This window comes from Phyllobates terribilis, unplaced genomic scaffold (genome assembly GCF_046119375.1).
Source record: "Phyllobates terribilis strain yellow unplaced genomic scaffold, ASM4611937v1 Scaffold_12__6_contigs__length_324123572, whole genome shotgun sequence".
Taxonomy (NCBI): Eukaryota; Metazoa; Chordata; class Amphibia; order Anura; family Dendrobatidae; genus Phyllobates; species Phyllobates terribilis.
Genome location: NW_027362772.1, coordinates 32942736 through 32959453, shown reverse-complemented (window position 1 = coordinate 32959453; position 16718 = coordinate 32942736). Strand labels below are relative to the sequence as shown.

Genomic DNA, 16718 nt, shown 5'->3' with positions numbered 1-16718 from the left:
CATACTCAGTCCCAGCCGCCCGGCGGCCGGGTGTCCACGCTCGGTCCCCAGCCGCCAGGGGGCGGCCGGGTGTCCATGAACGGTCCCCAGCTGCCCCCATTTCTCCTTGGAACATCCCCCCACACTCTTTTCTTTGCCCGGCCAGCTTTAGGGCTGCATTGGACGAGCCCACCAGAGAACCAGACGACTCCGATGGGCCCTGGCTTCTCCATCAGGGGAGTTGAGAGTGCCAAGGTGAGGAGCATGATGATGATGATAGAAATTAGCATCTGCTTTGTATTGTTGGAATGCAAGCGTAACTGTGCAACGAAACACCCACCCACCCCCAGGCTGAAATACCATACTGCTAGCTAGCACTTGAAATGGGGCTTTTTAGTTTGGAGGTTGCTTCAGCAGCGAGGTATCCATAATCAGTCACCAGCCGCCCGGTGGCTAGGTGTCCACGCTCGGTCCCCAGCCGCCAGGGGCGCCGGGTGTCCATACTCGGTCCCCAGACGCTCCGCGGCCGGGTGTCCACACACGCTCCCCAGCCACCTGGGGGCAGCTGGGTGTCCATAAACGGTCCCCAGCCACCCCCATTTCTCCTGTAAACTTGCCCCCACACACTTTTCTTAGCCTGGCCTGCTTTAGGGCAGCATTGGATGAGCCTACCAGAGAACCAGACTCCTCCGGTAGGCCCTGGCTTCTCCATCAGGGGAGTTGAGAGTGCCAAGATGAGGAGCATTATGATGATGATAGAAGTTAGCATCTGCTTTGTTTTCTTGGAATGCAAGCACATGTATGTAGTAGCGGATAGGGTTGAGGTGGTCAGCGTTTTGGCGCATATCCTACCTTCTCCGAGGATTGCTGGATGTTTTCCTGCTACTATCCCAGTTCTATGACTCCCGTTAAAACAAAGCTTCAGGTGATGAATGATGGATGAGGTGGCGGAAAGGAGAAAGAGCAGGAGGAACAGGGACCGTTCACATCAATATCAGGCCAGTCAACCACACATGTCTTGTAGGATATGTTTCTGTACCAAAAGGAGCAGTTCGGCTACACAGTTAAAGGGCATGCAGTGAGTGCAATGCCTACCAAAAATTTTGAGGCACTCCAATGCCCATTGGAAGTGACATGGAGGTCAGAGGGCCTTAACTAAACCATTTTTTCCATTTGTAGCAACTGGGTCTCCTGTGCACAGTTGGCCTAAGCAGTGAATGGAAGGCTTTCCAAAAATTATGAGGAACTGCAATGCCCCTTGAAACAGACGTGGATTACAGCATACTAAAAACCTTTTACCCATTATTGGGGAATGGGTCTCCCTTAGTGTTCGCCTGTGCATTGAAAAGCAAAAGCTGACTAAAATTAGGAAGAGCGGTGGAGGTGGTAGTAGCTTAAAAAGACGGTTTAAATGCCCATTGGAAGATACGTGGAGGTCACAGTGGAATAAAAAGACAATTTCAATGCCCCTTGAAAATGTGGTGGAGGTCGCAGTAGCTTATCAAGACGGTTTTAATGCCCCTGGGAAAAGTGGTGGAGGTCGCAGTAGCTTAACAAGACAGTTTTAATGCCCCTTGGAAGAATGGTGGAGGTCGCAGTAGCTTAACAAGACAGTTTTAATGCTCCTTGGAGAAGTGGTGGAGGTTGCAGTAGCGTAGCAAGATGGTTTTATTGCCCCTTGGAAGAATGGTGGAGGTCGCAGTAGCATAGCAAGACGGTTTTAATGCCGCTTGGAATACCGGTGGAGGTTGCAGTAGCTTAAAAAGATGGTTAAATGCACCTTGGAAGAGACGTGGAGGTCACAGTGGAATAAAAAGACAATATCAATGACTCCTTGAAAATGTGGTGGAGGTCGCAGTAGCTTAACAAGGCGGTTTTAATGCCCCTTGAAAATGTGGTGGAGGTTGCAGTAGCTTAACAAGATGGATTTAGTGCCCCTTGGAAGAATGGTGGAGGTCGCAGTAGCTTAAGAAGACGGTTTTAATGCCCCTTGGAAGAGCGGTGGAGGTCACAGTACCTGAAAAAAATGGTTTAAATGCCCCTTCGAAGAGACGTGGAGGTCGCAGTGGAATAAAAAGACAATATCAATGCCCCTTGAAAATGTGGTGGAGGTCGCAGTAGCTTAACAAGACGGTTTTAATGACCCTTGGAAGAATGGTGGAGGTTGCAGTAGCTTAACAAGATGGTTTTAATGCCCCTTGGAAGAGCGGTGGAGGTCGCAGTAGCTTAAAAAGATGTTTTAAATGCCCCTTGGAAGAGATGTGGAGGTCGCAGTGGAATAAAAAGACAATTTCAATGCCCCTTGAAAATGTGGTGGAGGTCACAGTAGCTTATCAAGACGGTTTTAATGCTCCTGGGAAAAGTGGTGGAGGTCGCAGTAGCTTAACAAGACAGTTTTAATGCCCCTTGGAAGAATGGTGGAGGTCGCAGTAGCTTAACAAGACAGTTTTAATGCTCCTTGGAGAAGTGGTGGAGGTTGCAGTAGCTTAACAAGACGGTTTTAATGCCCCTGGGAAAAATGGTGGAGGTTGCAGTAGCGTAGCAAGATGGTTTTATTGCCCCTTGGAAGAATGGTGGAGGTCGCAGTAGCTTAGCAAGACGGTTTTAATGCCGCTTGGAATACCGGTGGAGGTTGCAGTAGCTTAAAAAGATGGTTAAATGCACCTTGGAAGAGACGTGGAGGTCACAGTGGAATAAAAAGACAATATCAATGACCCCTTGAAAATGTGGTGGAGGTCGCAGTAGCTTAACAAGGCGGTTTTAATGCCCCTTGAAAATGTGGTGGAGGTTGCAGTAGCTTAACAAGATGGATTTAATGCCCCTTGGAAGAATGGTGGAGGTCGCAGTAGCTTAAGAAGACGGTTTTAATGCCCCTTGGAAGAGCGGTGGAGGTCGCAGTACCTGAAAAAAACGGTTTAAATGCCCCTTCGAAGAGACGTGGAGGTCGCAGTGGAATAAAAAGACAATATCAATGCCCCTTGAAAATGTGGTGGAGGTCGCAGTAGCTTAACAAGACGGTTTTAATGCCCCTTGGAAGAATGGTGGAGGTCGCAGCAGCTTAACAAGATGGTTTTAATGCCCCTTGGAAGAGCGGTGGAGGTCGCAGTAGCTTAAAAAGATGTTTTAAATGCCCCTTGGAAGAGATGTGGAGGTCGCAGTGGAATAAAAAGACAATATCAATGCCCCTTGAAAATGTGGTGGAGGTCGCAGTAGCTTAACAAGGCGGTTTTAATGCCCCTTGAAAATGTGGTGGAGGTTGCAGTAGCTTAACAAGATGGATTTAGTGCCCCTTGGAAGAATGGTGGAGGTCACAGTAGCTTAACAAGACGGTTTTAATGCCCCTTGGAAGAGCGGTGGAGGTCGCAGTACCTGAAAAAAATGGTTTAAATGCCCCTTCGAAGAGACATGGAGGTCGCAGTGGAATAAAAAGACAATATCAATGCCCCTTGAAAATGTGGTGGAGGTCGCAGTAGCTTAACAAGACGGTTTTAATACCCCTTGGAAGAATGGTGGAGGTCGCAGTAGCTTAACAAGATGGTTTTAATGCCCCTTGGAAGAGCGGTGGAGGTCGCAGTAGCTTAAAAAGATGTTTTAAATGCCCCTTGGAAGAGATGTGGAGGTCGCAGTGGAATAAAAAGACAATATCAATGCCCCTTGAAAATGTGGTGGAGGTCGCAGTAGCTTAACCCTGGAACGCATACCTGGGGCCTCGCAGGCCCGCCCTGTTAATTGTGCTCTATTTTCTGTAAGATTTCTTTAGTTAGAATTTTGAAACTCTAGGTATTCCTCAGGTATATAGTGGTTTGTCATTTCCAGTTGGTCATTTATTTATTATTTGCACATGGGCCTAAAGGGCCCCAGGTATGTGAAAGTGTAGATTTTTATGGTCATGCGTTCTAGGGTTAACAAGACGGTTTAATGCCCCTTGGAAGAGCGGTGGAGGTCGCAGTAGCTTAGCAAGATGGTTTAATGCCCCTTGGAAGAATGGTGGAGGTCGCAGTAGCTTAAAAAGATGATTTTAATGCCCCTTGGAGAACTGGTGGAGTTATCAGTAGCTTAACAAGATGGTTTTAATGCCCCTTGGGGAAGTGGTGGAGGTCGCAGTAGCTTAACAAGACGGATTTAATGCCCCTTGGAAGAGTGGTGGAGGTCACAGTTGCTTAACAAGACAGTTTTAATGCCCCTTGGAAGAGCGGTGGAGGTGGAAGTGCCTTAAAAAGACTGTTTAAATTCCCCTTGGAAGAGACGTGGAGGTCGCATTGGAAAAAAAAGAAAATATCAATGCCCCTAGAAAATGTGGTGGGGGTCGCAATAGCTTAACAAGACATTTTTAATGCCCCTTGGAAGAACGGTGGAGGTCGCAGTAGCTTAACAAGACAGTTTTAATGCCCCTTGGAAGAGCGGTGGAGGTCGCAGTAGCTTAAAAATATGGTTTAAATGCCCCTTGGTAGAGACGTAGAGGTCGCAGTCGAATAAAAAGACTATCAATGCCCCTTGAAAATGTGGTGGAGGTCGCAATAGCTTAACAAGACGGTTTTAATGCACCTTGGAAGAATGGTGGAGGTCGGAGTGGCTTAAAAAGAGGGTTTTAATGCCCCTTGGAAGAGCGGTGGAGGTCGCAGTAGATTAACAAGACGGGTTTAATGCCCCTTGTAAGAATGGTGGAGGTCGCAGTAGTTTAACAAGACAATTTTAATGCCCCTTGGAGAAGTGGTGGATGTCGCAGTAGCTTAACAAGACGGTTTTAATGCCTCTTGGAGAAGTAGTGGAGGATGCAGTAGCTTAACACGACGGCTTTAATGCCCCTTGGAAGATTGGTGGAGGTCACAGTAGCTTAACAAGACGGTTTTAATGCCCCTTGGAGAAGTGGTGGAGGTTGCAGTAGCTCAACAAGATGGTTTTAATGCCCCTTGGAGAAGTGTTGGAGGTCGCAGTAGCTTAATAAGATGGTTTTAAAGCACCTTGGAGGAGTGGTATAGGAAACAGTAGCTTAACAAGACAGTTTTATTGCCCCTTGGAAGAGTGGTGGAGGTCGCAGTAGCTTAACAAGATGGTTTTAATGCCCCTTGGAAGAGCCATGCAGTACAGCATCTTAAAAACATTATTCCTATTATTGGAGAGTGAGTCTCCCATAGTCTTTCCCTATGTCTTCCAAGCAAAAATTAGGAGAGAGGAACTTACAATGCTGGCAAAACCGACCAAGGTCACACTGGTGGTATAGTGGTGGTGGAGGCTGAAGATAAGGAGAAGAGCAAAATACAGCCGAAATGAGGAAGCGTATACCCATGTGTAGGTGTGAAGCGGTTCATGGGAATACACCTCCCAAAATAACACAGTGGATTTGACTTTATGTTACTCTGCTGTCATTTGGTGGTGATGAGAAGTCTGGCCCAATCCAGCCCTTGTTCATTTTGATAAGGGTCAGCTTGTCAGCATTGTCAGTTGACAGGCGAGTGCGCTTTTCAGTTATAATTCCCCCAGCGGCACTAAAAACACGCTCTGATAACAAGCTAGCGGCAGGGAAGGCAGGACCTCCAAGGCGTACAGAGCGAGTTCATTTCAAGTGTCCGGCTTGGATACCCAATAATTAAAAGGCACAGAAGAATCACGAAGGATGCTGGTACGGTCGGCAAGGTACTCCCTCACCATCTTTTGAAACTTTCCACTCTTTGTGAGAGTACCCCGCACCTCAGGGCCTGCAAGCTGGGCAGGTCTCAGAAAACTGTCCCAGAATGTTGACAGTGTTCCCCTGCCTCTGCTGGATTGGAGTTGCGTCTCTCTCGCATGTACACCTTGGTTGGTCAATGAACTGTGAACTCTGCTGCTAGCGTGTTCAGATGGGAATTTTTTTAACAGTTCTGCAGCAAGGGCCTTCTGGTACTGCCCCATTTTTGTAGACCTCTTCACCTCAGGAATAAGAGAGTGAAAGTTCTCCTTGTAGCGGGGGTGTAAAAGTGTCACCAACCAGTAATGACTGTCACCCAACATTTTTACAATGCAAGGGTCACGGTTAAGGCAGCATAACATAAAGTCAGCCATGCGTGCCAGACTGGTAACGGGCAAAACTACCGTGTCTTCACCAAGATGAAAACTGACCATGCTCTCCTCCTCCTCCTCCCTCCTACCCTCAGGCCACTCACGCTAAACCGATGGTATGACAGTTGTACAGGTACTACCGTCTTCATCGCATGATACCAGCTCCTGTTCTTCCTCCTCCTCCTCCTCCTCTCTCTCATTGTCCCCCAATGCATATTGGGATGAGATGAGGCTGGGCTGTGTGTAATCACCCGCTACGGCTTCTTTATCCATCTCATCATACTCTGGCTGCAATGCCTCCTTTTTAATTCTCTGCAGAAAACGTTGCAAAATACAGCCAAGTGGCATGCTGATGCTAATGATGGCGTCATCGCCACTCACCATCTTGGTGGACTCCTCAAAGTTTGTCAGGACGGTACATATGTCAGACATCCAGGTCCACTCCTGAGGTCTTATGTGTGGAGTCTGACCTGAATATCGATGGCCTTGTTTCAGCTGGTACTCCACAACTACTCTCTTCTGCTCACAAATACTTTGCAACATGTGGAGGGTAGAGTTCCAATGTGTGGGGACCTCACACACCAGTCGGTGAGCCGGAAGCTGCAAACGCTGCTGCAACACAGCAAGGGCGGCGAAAGCTGTAGCCGACTTGCGAAAATGAGCTGACAGGCGGCGTACTTTCACGCGCAGATCTGGCAACTCGGGGTATGATTTAAGAAACTGCTGAACCACGAGGTTAAGCACATGAGCCAGGCATGGTACATGTGTAATCTCACCTCGCCTCAGAGCCGCCACCAGGTTACGGCCATTGTCACACACGACCATGCCTGGATGTAGGTTCAGCGGTCTCAGCCACAGATCTGCCTGCTCTTTCACAGCTGTCCACAACTCACAAGCAGTGTGAGGTTTATCACCTAAGCTAATGAGTTTCAGCACAGGCTGCTGCCCCCTGGCTGAGGCAGTACTGCAGTGCTTCCAGCTTGTAACTGATGTAGTGATATCTGAGATGGAGGCTGAATATGAGGAGGAGGAGGAGGATGATGCACAGGAGCTGTACACTGTGGGGGCAACTCTGACTGACATAGGGCCCGCAATCCTCGGTGTGGGGAGGATGTGTTCCGTCCCAAGGTCCGACTGGGTCCCAGCTTCCACTATGTTTACCCAGTGTGCCATCAGGGAGATGTACCATCCCTGGCCACAAGCACTTGTCCACGTGTCTGTTGTCAGGTGGACTCTCCCAGTAACTGCGTTGTTGAGGGTACGGCAGATGTTTTGGGACACGTGCTTGTGTAGTGTGGGGATGGCACACCGGGCAAAATAGTGTCAGCTGGGGACCGAGTACCGAGGGACGGCCACCGCCATAAGGTTGCGGAAGGATTCCGTCTCCACCAGCCTAAAAGGCAGCATTTCCAACGAAAGCAGTCGTAAAATGTGCGAATTTAGGACTGTGGCCTCTGGGGCGTTGGCTGTGAATTTGCGCTTTCGTTCAAAGCTCTGGGATATGGACAATTGAACTCTGCAGTGGGACATGGACGTGGACGCTGATGCTGTTTCTTGAGAAACTGCCATAACAAGTGAAGACTGAGAGGAGGAGGCATCTCTGCATGCAGTATGGACAGGGGATTGCCTTACATGCACAACAGGGGGTTCTATTACATGCACAACAGCGGAAGAAGCAGTGGTGACTTTTCTGCCATGTGCCTGATCATGCTGGTGGTTGTCAGGCTGGTAGTTTTGTCACCCCTGCTGATGCTGGCATGGCAGTTTGTACAAATGGCCTTTTTGGGATTATCAGCAGAGTCTTAAAAAAAATTCCAGACTCTGGAAGACCTACAGGTTGTACGGGCAATATCCCTCGTGTTGGTGTTACGGGAAACTGTTGCCCGCCTTCTGTGTGCGGCCACCACACTTCTTCTTCCTGCCTGTTGCGGTACTCTGCCTCCCTCCCCCTGTGTGCTGATGGCCTCGCTCTGCATGTCCTCCTGCCATGTTGGGTCAGTTACTAGATCATCCACCACCTCCTCCTCTTCCACTTGCGCACCACGATCCTCCTCCTCACTTCGTGGCAATTGTGTCTCGTCATCGTCCACCTCTTGTGACAAAATGCCAGCGTCGACTTCCTGTGGCCGTGGATGTTCAAATATTTGGGCATCGCTACATGGGATCTCCTCTTCCACCACTTCAAGCGGAGCAGGCGGGGTGCACAAATATGGAAATGGACCAGTGAACAGCTCTTCAGAGTGTCCAAGTGTGGGATCAGTTGCTGTCTGACGACACTCGGCATGGTGGGAGGAAGGAGCATCAGGGTGAGGAGGAGTAAGCGGTCGAGACTCACTGCTACTAAAACTTGACCATGAGGAAGACAGACCGGAGGTAGTGCTGCCCAGGTAACTGGAAGTATTATCTGCTATCCAATTAATAACCTGTTCACACTGATCAGCTCGCAATACTGGTGTTGTTCTGTGCTTCCCTAGTAATTTGGTCAAGTGGGAGCGAGAAGATGTGGCTGTTGGTGGCACATTTTCACCTTGGCCACGGCCCCGTCCTCTACACGCACCATCACCAGAACGATAAGTATTATTTGATCAATAGGACTCAGGGGTTACAATAGGAGATGGATACAACAGTCACAAAATGGATCCTGTTCTCTCACATTACCCTCTTTTGTGACAAATCAGTAGATTGTCAGGAAAGTTTCACATTTCTACTCACATCCACTAAGTATCTATTGACTCATAGTTCGAAGGGAACTTTTCCTTTATATGTGACCCTATTTAAAGAGCCTACATGTGCTAATAATGGAGAAGTCCTGAGTACACCATTCAAAGCTGTACTGTACTGTTTTCCCGAGCGCTCGTAAAACAAATTTTATTAATTTTAAGTTCAAAATGGATAGAAATGACTGTATGTCACTCACATTTATTTTGAGACATTAGTTGATGTTTTTCTGACAAATTGTTCAAAACTCAATTTTTTCTTGATTTTTTTTTTCACCTTCTTTAAAATATGATATGGTCTTTAAAATTTTACATGCTCGTCTTCAATTGTGCGAAAAAAAACAAGATACATTTTGTACTCCAGAAGAGTACAACTGAGTAAGAATTAACCTACATTAAACTGATGCAAACGACTAATTAGGCTAAAATATCTGGATATGAAAAATTGCGCAAAAAAATAGATAAATAAACTCACAAAACCAAGTAAAGTTAAAAAAGGTGAAAATTAAATAATGAATAAGGTGTAAACTTAAAATGTATTATTAAAACCAATTTTACCCCAGAAAAAAGGCTTAAAGTCATTGATGAATTTGGGCCATAAGACTTTTTCCTTGTGATCACCATCAAACTTCAGTCTGGTAGTCATATGACCACTTATTTGAGACTTTAACACCGTTAAGAATCAATTTTAAACATTTAAACATTACACCTTCTAAAAATTTGTTCTGTTAATTAAATTTTATACTGAATACTTTTCTTTTCTATGCTTCTATAATTAACCATGAAGTGAAAAAGGTAGATCCTATAAATGGATTGATGAAAGCAAATACAGGGTGGGAGACAAAAACAGACCAGTTTCCCTTGTGCGGTATTATTACTGGTTATCAGGCACTTGAACCTTCACCAACTCCTGTATGCTCCTTATTACATTCATATTGATAAAGTGCATTCAGTTTACATTGCCATGTTTCTGACGCCTCTGGTATCATTAGCCATAGCACAGTCCATGCTATGACTAAGAACTTGCCTTTGTCTGGAAGTTTTCGGTTTTTAATGGTGGAGATCAGATTGTATAAATGAAATGGTCACAGAGTGTATCTGACACTGGTGAAGTTGATGCCGATGGGTAAATTACTCTCCAGTGACTTATGTTGTAGAAGTAATGGAGGGCACGGTGCTGTAATACATATGATCTGTTAATGCTCTATTATGTGGAATTACTGGTCTGATGCTCATAGCTAAATAAAATTTTGGGATTCACAGAGGTGTAGAGTCCGCCCCAATAAACAACCTACTAAAATTGGTAATTGATCTAAAGATTTTACTAAAATTCTAGTAAATTTTAAACATTCTGCTAAATTCTAAAAATGTCTAACCGTCTAAATTCTAAAAATTCTATTAAATTTGGCAACATTTTCTATAGATGGTATTCAACATCAGGAAATCTATGCTGCTTAACTGGAGACCCCCAAGAGCCCATCTGTCTCTCATTAAGCAAATACATGGTGGTCATTGATATAAATATTTTACTAAAATTCTAGTACATTCTAAATATTCTGCTAAATTCTAAAAATTTCCAATTTCGAATAAATTCTAAAAATTCTATTCAATTTTTTCAAAATTTTCTGTAGATGATATTCAACACCCGGAGGTCTATCCTGCTTAACTGGAGACTAAAAAGAGCCCACCTGTCTCTCATTAAGCAAATTGGTTGAAGATGGTGTTGCCCATATGTTTAAACAATTTTACCCTGAATAAAGTTCTCCAAATTTGGAACCTGATTTTGTAGCTTAGTTTAAGGCCAGTTTCAAAGCAGGTCCAGATATTGCAGTAGAAACAGTGACCATGAATGTCAGATGTGTGAAAGTGAACTTGTGTGGATGTTGTATTGCATAATGATTGATCACCTGAGTTTTGTTGTGACTTACTTATTAGGTTATGTTTTTATTTTAGGTGGTCAAAAATGACTAGAAAGCAGCAAAATGCAGAAATTTTTCTTGTTGCGTCACTTTTCTTTGGAAACACATCGGATTCTGTGTTAAACAAGAATCAATTATGAAATCATTTTCAATAGAGGAAGTTGTACATTTTACAAAACAACTAATTCCCCTCCTCCCTCAAATGAAAGCTGAAGACAACCGAGCTGTGTCCCATCGCTCCCAGGAAGTCTGCATGTAAGTATTGATTTATTAAATGTTTCCATAAATCTATTGGTTTCATACTAACAACAGGATATACTTAGAGTTTTTTGTGGTATCTGTTATATCTGTAACTACCGATTCTTGTTTATTCAATACACGTGACTACAGTGCAGATTGTGTAAATCAGAGTAGAGAAAGGAGAATTAACTATACTGTTAAATTGGTATATTCTTTTTTGAAATTAAGTTTAAATTCAGATTAATTGTGCAAATTTAGATTTTTTATTTGTCTTATCAACTTTATTTAATAAGTAGGTTAAAAACATTGAGCAAGTACTCTGCACTAAGTAAATAAATAGTAGAAGTGCATTTATATAACATAAATACTTGAGACTAATTTGATCTAAGCCATCCTACCCGATCTGAATAGTCACTAACTCTAGTATTTAACCTCGCTAAGTGCAGCAGTAGGGATGAACGGACTGGTGGAAGTTCGGGTTCTGGTTCTCAACCAAAACTTTATCCAAACTTTTGTTTCGGTACCAGAACAGTACCCAAACTTCAGCTAGAGCCCGAACCATATTGAAAACAATGGGAACCTGAACTCTGGAGCTGAAAAAATTCTCTCTCTCTCTGCAACAGACTTACCCCGATATTCAGAACAATTGCAACAGACTTCTGAGGAATGTCAGTGTTCAGCATTTAGCGCCAGACAGCTACTATTCGGTATGAACTTGCAAGTTCAGGTTCACTCATTTCTAGGCAGCAAGACCCAAAATAGATTGGGGAAGAGCAGGACCTGAACATGACTGTTTTACATCTTCCAGAGGAAAGCTAAATAGATAGGATACAGAGCCCAAAAGAAGGGCAAAGGGCACGACCCCATATGTACAAAGTGCAGGGAACTAAACCGAAACCTGAAAAATGGATTGGCACATCTGTTGGGATAAGTGTGTTGTGTAGGTGCACATTCACACTGGGGCCATTAACAGACAAAATCTATACCTCAAAAATACAGTATCTATTTATCTATCTGTTATCTAATTATCATCTGTTAACCTCATATCTATCTATCTCTATCTTTGCACATCTTTAACACATAAAAATCTTTCATTTCTCTTTTGCATCCTATTCCGACATGTGTCACATAAATGTCAAACTCATGTCATTCATGTGCAACTGTGCGGTAAATATTGTAATCCATGCGGCGGAAAAAAATGGACATGTCTACGTGTGGGTCACATGGACACACGGTCCGTGTAAAAACAAGGACATGTGCGCAGTCCCATAAGTCATAATGGGTGTGCCTGTGTATGTGTCTCGGGTACATGTAAAACCGGATGTGAAATGTACCTGAAACACCGGTATGTGAATGGGGTCGAAGGCTGTGTTTGTGCCAAAGAACTTAAAAAGTGTTGAGTTCAGTCCTAGGAGACCTCAGATTGATATAATTGTCTTTTCAGGGCGATTTGAGTTTTTGAAAGTTGAGCCAAATTTATTTGCCTCAAATCAAAATTATAGAAATATTTCCCAAAGCTGATTCACTCCTCATGGTAATGATTCTAAGTATGAACGGACCGGTGGAAATTCGGGTTTTGACAAAGTTCGGTTTGGGTACCAGAACAGTTTCCGAACTTCAACCAGAACCCGAACCCCATTCAAAATAATGGAGACCTGAACTAGTAACAAGAAAAATTGTCCCTCTCTCTCTGCAACGGACTTAACAAGGAACTCTAAACATTGCAACAGACTTCCGGGGAAAGTCTGTGTTCGGCGTTTTGCTAATGACCTCGTGCTGTAATCACCAACTGAGAAAGGCCTTTAGGATCATCTGAAAATCCTGGAGACCTTCAGCACCACATGGGCACTGCCAATCAAACGGAAGAATACTAATATCATGGTGTTCCAGAAAAGAAAGCAGAAACCATCAGGCCATCCCCCCTTCATAATAGACAGCTGTCCACTTACAGAAACCAACAAGTACACCTACCAGGACCAAGAACTCAGCCAATTAGGGAGCTTTAAGTAAGCCATACAGTTGCTGAAAGACAAGGCATGCAAAGCCTTCTATGCCATTAGAAGACTGTTACAAGGCACCTGTAACAGTCCGGCTAAAAATCTTTGGTACCATCATTGCCCCAATCATTCTGCACGGCAACGAAGTCTGAGGTTCAGTCTCATACCCAAACTGGTCAAAGTGGGACGCTGGACCAAGAGAAATATTCCACCTAGAGTTCTGCAAACACCTCCTCCAAGTCCATCGAAGCACATCAAACAGCGCCTGCCGAACAGAGCTGGGCAGATTCCCTCTACACCCTGCGATCCAGAAGAAGGTGCTATCATTCAAGGCTTATCTACAAAGTAGTAGTCCCAGCTCCTACCATCACAAAGTCTTGCTGCACCAGGAAGCCCTAGGAGAATGAGCCCCCCAAGGCAAATCACGCCAAACCAGCCTGATCAAGCCACCAACCTGCATGGCCTGACAAAAGGTGAAATCCGGAACATCTTACACAAAGACAAAGAGGAATATCTCAGCGTCTAGAGGAACTACATTAACAAATCACAGAAACTAATGATATACCAGAACCTACAGAGGGAATACAAACTGACCCCATATCTAGAGAAATTCACAAACCCCAAAGAGCCACAGATCCTGAGCCAGTACAGACTGAGCGCCCACAGGCTACTCATCAAATCCGAGTGGCACCAACAGAACTACAAGCTCCGAGAGTGCAGACTCTGCCAGCAGTGTCCCCAGGAGGTCATGGAGGATGAGGCCCACTTCTTGCTGAGGTGCCCCAAATACTCTGCAGTGAGGGACACTCACTTCATGAGACTGTCCGATCTCCTCCCAGACTTCACCTCCATGGAGGAGGAAGAGAAACTGCCTATACTACTGGGGAAGAGTAAAGTGCAGCGGCCATAGCAGCACAATATGTCAGTGTCTGCCATAGACTAAGAGGAGCCTGATATGTCATGCACCCAGATATTCCACCCTGGATGTGTCCCTATACCTATCCCACCATTATTTTACCATTTGCTTTGGCAATGTTAACAAGTACTTTGACATGCCAATAAAGCCGATTTGAGTTGATAGAGATAGATAGAGATAGAGAGAGGGAGATAGAGATAAAGAGAGAGAGAGAGAAATAGATAGAAAGAGAGCTAGAGATTGAGAAAGAGATAGAGAGAGAGAAAGAGTGATGGCCACAATAAAGTAATCAATAAAGACACTTTCTGGATTCTGGAACTACATACCAGACATTTGACCACAGAAATATTAAAATACAACAATTTAACTTGAGTTATTATCAATAGAAATGAGTGAATCAGTTCAATGCAAACTTAATTTGTGTAAAACTTTTAGGAATTCACCAAATTTAAACAATCTGAGATTCACTTTTTTCGAATCTACTAAAATGGTGATCAAGATTTTAATTTTCGCAAAAGATTGCATTCGCCAGAAAAAAATCTTATTACCTAATTTGAGCTTCTCCATAATGTCTTGCATCTATGATATCACATAGCATAGCATAGCCAATCAGACTCTCACAGCCTGTGCAAAACCAAAATAAATGAATGTAGCAGCCATTTTATGGTGAATCTGAATGGCGAGAGGTAGAATTGAGTGGATTGTTTTGGGACTTGTGATAGAGAAAGTTCAGGAATAACCAAATGGCTTTGTTAAAGGAAATCTATCACTCGGTTTTTGCAACCACATCTGAGAGCAGCATGATATTTGGGGCAGAGACCGTGATTTCAGCAATGTAAAAGATCACTCTCTTTACTGGTTGCTGCAGCTTCGACTAACTAGTTCAGGGCCGGGCCATTTTCTCTCCTAGCTTACAGTGGGGAAAAAAACTATTTAGTCAGCCACCAATTATGCAAGTTCTCCCACTTAAAAAGATGAGAGAGGCCTGTAATTTACATCATAGGTAGACCTCAACTATGAGAGACAAAATGAGAAAACAAATGCTGAAAATCACATTGTCTGATTTGGAAAGATTTTTTTTTTCAAATTTTGGTGGAAAATAAGTATTTGGTCAATTACAAGCAAGCAAGATTTCTGGCTCTCACAGACCTGTAACTTCTTCCTTAAGAGGCTCCTCCATCCTCCACTCATTACCTGTAGTACTGGAACCTGTTTAAAATTGTTATCAGTATAAAAGACACCTGTCCGCAACCTCAAACAGTCACACTCCAAACTCCACTATGGTGAAGACCAAAAAGCTGTCGAAGGACACCAGAAACAAAATTGTAGCCCTGCACCAGGCTGGGAAGACTGAATCTCCAATAGGCAAGCAGCTTGGTGTGAAGAAATCAACTGTGGGAGCAATAATTAGAAAATGAAATACATACAAGACCACTGATAATCTCCCTTGATCTGGGGCTCCACACAAGATCTCATCTTATGGGGTCAAAGTGATCTCAAGTACGGTGAGAATCCCAAAACCACACAGGGGGACCTAGTGAATGACCTGCAGAAAGCTGGGACCACCGATACACAGGCTACTGTAACGGGTCTGGGAGGCGGAACCTCTGAGCTATTATACAAGGGGGCGGTCCTTGTAAGGGAGCGGGTGGCGACCAGGGAAGACGGGCAGGAAGTCACAGCAGGTGACCGGGACAGTCTCTGAGTGAACGGGCTGGAGATCACGGCAAGTGACCGGGGCAGTCTCTGGATGAACGGGCAGATGGTCACGGCAAGTAACCGGGGCAGTCTCTGAATGAACGGGCAGATGGTCACGGCAAGTGACCGGGGCAGTCTCTGAATGAACGGGCAGATGGTCACGGCAAGTGACCGGGGCAGTCTCTGGATGAACGGGCAGATGGTCACGGCAAGTGACCGGGGCAGTCTCTGGGTAAAGGGTTGGTACGACCTGTGGCGGCTGATGATAGACGTGAGCTCCCAGGTGAGCAGGCGAGAGTCTCTGGATGAACGGGTGGTCACAGCATGTGACGGCGGAGCCTCCAGGAAGACCAACAGACAGGCGGCAGATGAGCGCTCCCAGGTGAGCGGGCAGAAGTCTCTGGACAGGCGGGTGGTCACAGCACGTGACGGCAGAGCCTCCAGGTAGGCTAGCAGACAGGCAGCAGATGAGCGCTCCCAGGTGAGCGGGCAGGAGTCACTGGACAGGCAGGTGGTCACAGCACGTGACGGCGGAGCCTCCAGGTAGGCTAGCAGGCAGGTAGCAGATGTGTGCTCCCAGGTGAGCAGGCAAGCTGGTCCATAGACAGACTGACAGGAGTTGGAAGGCAGACCGTCGGACCTCAGGCAAGCAGGCAGGTGGCTGAAGTGCGCTCCCAGGTGAGCGGACAGGCTGGTCCTTAGACAGACTGACAGGAGTAGTAAGGCAGACCGTCGGACCTCAGACTAGCAGGCAGGTAGCAGATAATCAGGCAGGAATAAGACAGCAAGCTGGCAGGAATCTGGCAGGTATCTGGCAGGTAACTGGCAACGGGACCTGAGGGCTGAAGCAGAGTAGTGAACAGTGCAACAACATTGCTCGGGCACCTCCATTTTGGAGGAGGTGCCTTATATATGGTGAAGTCCTCCGGCCATTGGCCGGGGACTCCTTAGGACGGCGCGCTCGGCCACTTTAAGAGGGAGGGAGAGCGCGCGCGCCCTAAGCACAGTGGCCGGGAAGGAGCGCGCGCTGCCAGCAGAGCGGGAGGAGGACGCCGGGCATGGAGCAGAGAGGTGAGGGGAACAGCGTCCCTGCCTAGCAGAGGGCAGGGACGCCGGCGCTGCAGTACCCCCCCTTTAGGCCCCCCCTTTTTTAGGCCAGACAGAAATTTAGCTAGGATAAGAGGGGCATGGATGTTCTCCCGGGGCTCCCACGTTC

The 16718-nt window shown here is 45.7% G+C and overlaps 1 protein-coding gene across 1 annotated transcript in view; it reads left to right on the top strand.

The window, feature by feature from the left end:
• Window positions 1-10856: 10856 nt before the first annotated feature.
• LOC141172994 (Schwann cell myelin protein-like) overlaps window positions 10857-16718 on the top strand; it is a 102121-nt gene continuing 96259 nt past the window's right edge. The window contains exon 1 of the mRNA XM_073657610.1: window positions 10857-10906. The gene's annotated coding sequence lies outside the window, so the exon portion shown is untranslated. The remainder of the gene's footprint in view (window positions 10907-16718) is intronic.